The 7,606-nt window shown below is 40.2% G+C and overlaps 1 long non-coding RNA gene across 1 annotated transcript; it reads right to left on the minus strand.

Annotated features, from left to right (window-relative positions):
* Positions 1-2,100: 2,100 nt before the first annotated feature.
* Positions 2,101-7,084, minus strand: LOC122802018. The gene is made up of 3 exons (XR_006364845.1): positions 6,971-7,084; positions 4,563-4,706; positions 2,101-2,301 (listed from the first exon to the last, which is right to left on the minus strand). It is a non-coding gene; the product is annotated as an uncharacterized LOC122802018 (long non-coding RNA).
* Between the last annotated feature and the right edge of the window lie 522 nt (positions 7,085-7,606).

Raw genomic sequence — 7,606 nt, forward strand, 5'->3', positions numbered from 1 at the left:
GGTGACGTTTCTTAGTTGTCTAAAGGATTGATGATCTAAGGGTAGCTTAGTAGTTCTCCATTGTTGCCAGAGTTTGTTTCTAAGTAATATTTTCTGTCTTGTTTCTTTTGATAGCCAGGGGCAGGTTTGGTTTTATTCTTATAGTACGTTTTGGAGCATGGGTATCTAAGATAGTTAAGAATTTGGTATTAAAGTGTAGAACTGCTTCATTGAGGGGAAGAGTTTTTAGTGGACTCCAGTCACATGCATTGAGTTCAGTTTTGAATAGAGTGGGGTTAAAATGTTTAATACTTCGTACGGTCCTGACTGAAGGGTTATTTGTAGTGATATTTTTTTGCCTTATGATGTAGGTTAAGTTATGGTCACTGATATCATCAGGCAGGGTCCCTGCTTGGTAATTTAGTTGGGGTTTGTTGACAAGGATCCAATCAAGTATACTTTCTTTGTTGTTTGGTTTATTAGTTCTAGTGGGGGTATGTATAGTTTGGGTAAAGTTATGGAGATTAATATGGGAGGCTGGGTTGTTAGAATTAACTGAGTACCAATCAAGGTTAAAGTCACCAAGTATTATGGTTTCTTGTGGGTAGCTAGTTGAGGCCCAGCTAAGAATACTCTCTATGCTTGTGGAGTTATTACCTGGTGGAAGGTAGGTACAGATAATGTAGATGGCTTTATTAGGGTTGAGTTGTAACTTAGTTATAAGGAGTTCAGTATTAGAATTTTCAGGGGGGTCATAGGGAATTATGGATATATTAAGTTCGGTTTTAAAAATGAGGGCTACTCCTCCGCCTTTACGATTATTGCGGTCTAATCGTAAAATGTTGTAGCCTGGGGGAATGATTTCAGTATCTTTAGTGTAGGGCTTTAACCAGGTTTCTGTTAAACAGAGGATGTCAAATGAGTGACATTGTAGAAGAGAGTGAAGTTGAGTGATTTTGTTGTTGACACTACGAATATTGAGGTGCCCTATGAGTAAAATGTTAGTCTTAGAGATTGGTAGTGGAGGTGGTAGATTAGGGATTGTTGGGGTGTCTTTGGTAGGGATCTTTGAAGGACCAGGGTTTGGGTGTATATCACCATCTGTCAGGATAGAGGGCTTATGTACTGAGTGTGATTGAATAGTTAGATAAAGTTTATTCTTTTCTTTCCTTGACAAGAGATTATTACTGTTGTTGTGGGATAGTCTATGATATTTTGCTAGTAGGTAGCAGGAGGTTGATGTAATGTTAGAGTGGCTACAGTTTAGGGTTATGAGTTCAGTGGCAGTTTGCCTTGAAGAGCTTTTAAGGTGGTACTTATATTTTATTTTATAGGAGGTCAGGAGGTAAGGAAGTGTGAGTATTAGAGAGAGTAGTATTAGGGCTATTAGTTTAGTTAAGATGTTTTTTGTTATAAAAGTTTTGGAAGTAGAAGTGGTGGTAGTTTGAGACATGATGAGAGGAGTTTGGAAGAGATAGTAGTGGTAAAAGGTGGGGTAGGTATATTTTATAGGATGAAGATGCTAGAAGGAAGTGTTATAGGATAGTTTAGAGAAAAGGAGGGAAGGGTGATGTGTAGAGTGGGGAGGAGTCTGGATAGAATCAATTAAGAGGGTAGTGTAGCAAATGAGGTAGTAGTAGGTGACAGGCGTGTTGTGAAGGGGGTGTGGACTGTGAGCTATAAGTGTAGGAGTGCGTGGGGTGGGTGGGGAGCGTAGCGGGGCAGAAACAGACAGAGGAGTGGGAGCGTAGGCAATCAGCCCAGCTGAGGAGCACGGACTCTACTTAGTGTGAAAGGAGAGATTATAGTGGAAAGTAAGAGTAAGGAGTGAGACAGGAGTGGAATCTGAGGTAATTTGTATAGCAGGGAAAGAGCGAGGAGAAACAGGCTTCACAGTAGAATTAATTACTATTAAGGGGGTAGAGGTAAGAACAGAAATAAAATAGAGGCCTTCCTGAGGGGAACACAAGTAAGTTACAAGAACAGCGTTAGGAGTAAGGGATGGAGGTAAGATAGTGGGAGTAGGAGAAAAAAAAGGGGGGCAATATATCAGTGCTGTAAGATAAAAAAGGTCTATGGGTACCTGGGGGGGGGTGCTGCTGGCAGGCTTAGCTGGGAGCAAACAGAAATACACCGGCTACAACAGGTCAAAAATACAATCAAATTGTGTAGACATACTTTCTTAGAATCTGTAGGAGGTGGGTATGGAGAAGAGTGCAAGGGTCCAGAGTCTTTTAAGTTATTAGGTGATTTAGTACCCTCGTAGAGTGGAGTAGTTTTCACAGTCGAGCAAGTAGATAATGGGTGGAGCAGGAGAATAAGCTGGTACAGGAGAAAAATGAAGGAGAGAATACAGTGTGTTAGAGATACATGAATATGCAGTATCTTTCAAATAAAGCTATAGTCAAGTACATAAAAATAGAATTCAGGTCAACTATTCCAATGAATAGCACTTACAAACAGTATAAGCCAGGAAAGAAAATAACATTCAGGCAAAATCACAGTGCATAGATACTTAGTTTGGAATTGCAGCAGTTAAACATATACATTTCAACAGTAGAAATCTTGCAGTACTTTGGTTAAAAAAGAAACAGTTATATCCTAATATACAGCAGATATATTCTATCTAGAAGCATAGGGATAGCATGGGATAAGCCTGTAGATCTATATTGTAAGATAAGGAGGAGCGCTAAGTGTAGGGGGGCCCAATAACTGATAGGACCTAAGCTCAGCTTGTACTTGAGAGGCCTAGAACACTACCCAAAAGTAACAATAAAAGGACTGGACCTTAGTCAATCTAGGTCCTCCAAGGTCTTTGTAAGGGGTCGTAAATGCACTGAGTAGCCTCGTGTTGGAACGCTAAGCAAGCTGCTGTAAGTTTCCCGCTAATATCAGCGAGAAATAGCCTTGGCTGGGTCTTACTACGAATACAAACCTTAATATAACAAGGTTGTTCTATGTATAAGTAAGAACGTAGTAACCATGTAATTACTAGGTTGCTCTATATGTGAGTAGGGGTATTACACAGTCAAGGGTATGTTACACTAACGCTGCGTGTACTATAGGACAAGAGAAATGAAAAAACAAAATAAGGCTGGCACGCTAACTCTGGTTAGCTGATCTATGTGTAAGTAGCACCCAGCTACGTCCGCTGTAGTTAGGGGACTTGTAGAATCAACAGCGATAGAGCAGTTATGCACTAGTTACAGTATTCCTCAAGTTAAAAGCAGTTTGCAGCTCTAAAGTTGTACAGGGACAACGTCGCTTTGTAGAATCAACAGCGATAGAGCAGTTATGCACTAGTTACAGTATTCCTCAAGTTAGAAGCAGTTTGCAGCTCTAAAGTTGTACAGAGACAACGTCGCTTTAAGAGTGTTAAAAAAAAAAAAAAAATAGAACATACAGTAGTTTAAAAACAGCAGACGCAAGAAGGCGTCAGCAAAAACCATAGCATACAACAGCAAAAATTCTCTTGGAGCAACAGCGAGACTCAATATCAGTTATAAACATCAAAGACAAGATATAAAGGTTACAGACAGCAGTCGCATAAAGGCGACAACAAAACCATAGCATTTAACGCTCAACAAACCTTCTGGAGAAGCAACGTAATGCAGTATAAGTTATAAGCATTAAAGTCCAGTAAAAACAGCAGTCGTGTGAAAGGCAACAGAGTAGTAATTTAAGGTAACAGTGTGGATAGTCAGTTTACTAGTATATCCACCGAGTGGTTAAGAAGAACACACACAAACAAATTGCTTCTAAGGGTAGACATCAAGTACCAGGTATGGTACAAAGGAATAAACTTTAACCAAATTATTCTAAAGGCAGAAGCGCATCTAGCAGTAAAATACAAAATTATACAATACCTATTATAGCTGGGAGCATACAATTACAGTCGCCCAGCAGCAGCGAGGGGAAGATAAGATTAAAGATGGCACCCAGGGGATAAGGAGGGATTAAAACACCTCGTAAAGGAAGTACCTAGGAGGGGGAGGGGCATAGAATAGTTGGGAGCAGAGGGAAGAAAGTAAAAGGGAAGTATGGAGTGAAGTAAGCAGGAGGGGGAGGAGTATAGAATAGGTGGGAGCAAAGGAAAGAAAGCCAAAGGGAAATATGAAGTAAAATAAGCAGGGCAGAAACAGACAGAGGAGTGGGAGCATAGACAATCAGCCCAGCTGAGGAGCAGAGACTCTACTTAGTGTGAAAGGAGTGATTATAGTGGAAAGTAAGAGTAAGGAGTGAGACAGGAGTGGAATCTGAGGTAATTTGTATAGCAGGGAAAGAGCGAGGAGAAACAGGCTTCACAGTAGAATTAATTACTAGGTAGAGGTAAGAACAGAAATAAAATAGAGGCCTTCCTGAGGGGAACACAAGTAAGTTACAAGAACAGCGTTAGGAGTAAGGGATGGAGGTAAGATAGTGGGAGTAGGAGAAAAAAAGGGGGGCAATATATCAGTGCTGTAAGATAAAAAAGGTCTATGGGTACCTAGAGGGGGGGGTGCTGCTGGCAGGCTTAGCTGGGAGCAAACAGAAATACACCGGCTACAACAGGTCAAAAATACAATCAAATTGTGTAGACATACTTTCTTAGAATCTGTAGGAGGTGGGTATGGAGAAGAGTGCAAGGGTCCAGAGTCTTTTAAGTTATTAGGTGATTTAGTACCCTCATAGAGTGGAGTAGTTTTCACAGTCGAGCAAGTAGATAATGGGTGGAGCAGGAGAATAAGCTGGTACAGGAGAAAAATGAAGGAGAGAATACAGTGTGTTAGAGATACATGAATATGCAGTATCTTTCAAATAAAGCTATAGTCAAGTACATAAAAATAGAATTCAGGTCAACTATTCCAATGAATAGCACTTACAAACAGTATAAGCCAGGAAAGAAAATAACATTCAGGCAAAATCACAGTGCATAGATACTTAGTTTGGAATTGCAGCAGTTAAACATATACATTTCAACAGTAGAAATCTTGCAGTACTTTGGTTAAAAAAGAAACAGTTATATCCTAATATACAGCAGATATATTCTATCTAGAAGCATAGGGATAGCATGGGATAAGCCTGTAGATCTATATTGTAAGATAAGGAGGAGCGCTAAGTGTAGGGGGGCCCAATAACTGATAGGACCTAAGCTCAGCTTGTACTTGAGAGGCCTAGAACACTACCCAAAAGTAACAATAAAAGGACTGGACCTTAGTCAATCTAGGTCCTCCAAGGTCTTTGTAAGGGGTCGTAAATGCACTGAGTAGCCTCGTGTTGGAACGCTAAGCAAGCCGCTGTAAGTTTCCCGCTAATATCAGCGAGAAATAGCCTTGGCTGGGTCTTACTACGAATACAAACCTTAATATAACAAGGTTGTTCTATGTATAAGTAAGAACGTAGTAACCATGTAATTACTAGGTTGCTCTATATGTGAGTAGGGGTATTACACAGTCAAGGGTATGTTACACTAACGCTGCGTGTACTATAGGACAAGAGAAATGAAAAAACAAAATAAGGCTGGCACGCTAACTCTGGTTAGCTGATCTATGTGTAAGTAGCACCCAGCTACGTCCGCTGTAGTTAGGGGACTTGTAGAATCAACAGCGATAGAGCAGTTATGCACTAGTTACAGTATTCCTCAAGTTAGAAGCAGTTTGCAGCTCTAAAGTTGTACAGGGACAACGTCGCTTTGTAGAAGCAACAGCGATAGAGCAGTTATGCACTAGTTACAGTATACCTCAAGTTAGAAGCAGTTTGCAGCTCTAAAGTTGTACAGGGACAACGTCGCTTTAAGAGTGTTAAAAAAAACAAAAATAGAACATACAGTAGTTTAAAAACAGCAGACGCAAGAAGGCGTCAGCAAAACCATAGCATACAACAGCAAGAATTCTCTTGGAGCAGCAGCGAGACTCAATATCAGTTATAAACATCAAAGACAAGATATAAAGGTTACAGACAGCAGTCGCATAAAGGCGACAACAAAACCATAGCATTTAACGCTCAACAAACCTTCTGGAGAAGCAACGTAATGCAGTATACGTTATAAGCATTAAAGTCCAGTAAAAACAGCAGTCGCGTGAAAGGCAACAGAGTAGTATTTAAGGTAACAGTGTGGATAGTCAGTTTACTAGTATATCCACCGAGTGATTAAGAAGAACACACACAAACAAATTGCTTCTAGGGTAGACATCAAGTACCAGGTATGGTACAAAGGAATAAACTTTAACCAAATTATTCTAAAGGCAGAAGCGCATCTAGCAGTAAAATACAAAATTATACAATACCTATTATAGCTGGGAGCATACAATTACAGTCGCCCAGCAGCAGCGAGGGGAAGATAAGATTAAAGATGGCGCCCAGGGGATAAGGAGGGATTAAAACACCTCGTAAAGGAAGTACCTAGGAGGGGGAGGGGCATAGAATAGTTGGGAGCAGAGGGAAGAAAGTAAAAGGGAAGTATGGAGTGAAGTAAGCAGGAGGGGGAGGAGTATAGAATAGGTGGGAGCAAAGGAAAGAAAGCCAAAGGGAAATATGAAGTAAAATAAGCAGGGCAGAAACAGACAGAGGAGTGGGAGCGTAGACAATCAGCCCAGCTGAGGAGCAGAGACTCTACTTAGTGTGAAAGGAGTGATTATAGTGGAAAGTAAGAGTAAGGAGTGAGACAGGAGTGGAATCTGAGGTAATTTGTATAGCAGGGAAAGAGCGAGGAGAAACAGGCTTCACAGTAGAATTAATTACTATTAAGGGGGTAGAGGTAAGAACAGAAATAAAATAGAGGCCTTCCTGAGGGGAACACAAGTAAGTTACAAGAACAGCGTTAGGAGTAAGGGATGGAGGTAAGATAGTGGGAGTAGGAGAAAAAAAAGGGGGGCAATATATCAGTGCTGTAAGATAAAAAAGGTCTATGGGTACCTAGAGGGGGGGGTGCTGCTGGCAGGCTTAGCTGGGAGCAAACAGAAATACACCGGCTACAACAGGTCAAAAATACAATCAAATTGTGTAGACATACTTTCTTAGAATCTGTAGGAGGTGGGTATGGAGAAGAGTGCAAGGGTCCAGAGTCTTTTAAGTTATTAGGTGATTTAGTACCCTCGTAGAGTGGAGTAGTTTTCACGGTCGAGCAAGTAGATAATGGGTGGAGCAGGAGAATAAGCTTTTAATTTTGTCATTTTTTGGTCCAAATTTTGGTCCAGTAGGTCCTCTCAAGAAAAAATCCTCCTCTTCATCTGAATCTTCTTCCAAAAGGTTTCTCCGTTCACTCCTGATTGAGCCAGTCACTTCATCATCATTCAAGTGCCGTTTAAACTTTGGAGGCATGTCTGTAGACCACCACCAAGAAGAGATCTTCAGTCTAGAAAAAATAAGACCGCTTGCATTGATCAGGAATTATGCTACTTCTGCAAAATTCCTCATTTATGTTAAGCTCATAAAGTCCACTCTGCTTTTTCTAGTTATACAATCTTCTCTGACTCAGGCAGGCAATGTATATATACATATATATACACACACACACATATATATATATATATATATATATATATATATACACACACACACACACATATATATACATACACACACACACACACATATATATAATATATATATACATACACACACACACACACATATATATAATATATAT

The sequence above is a fragment of the Protopterus annectens genome, chromosome 5.part0 (genome assembly GCF_019279795.1).
Source record: "Protopterus annectens isolate FY-2018-M chromosome 5.part0, PAN1.0, whole genome shotgun sequence".
Classification (NCBI taxonomy): Eukaryota; Metazoa; Chordata; order Ceratodontiformes; family Protopteridae; genus Protopterus; species Protopterus annectens.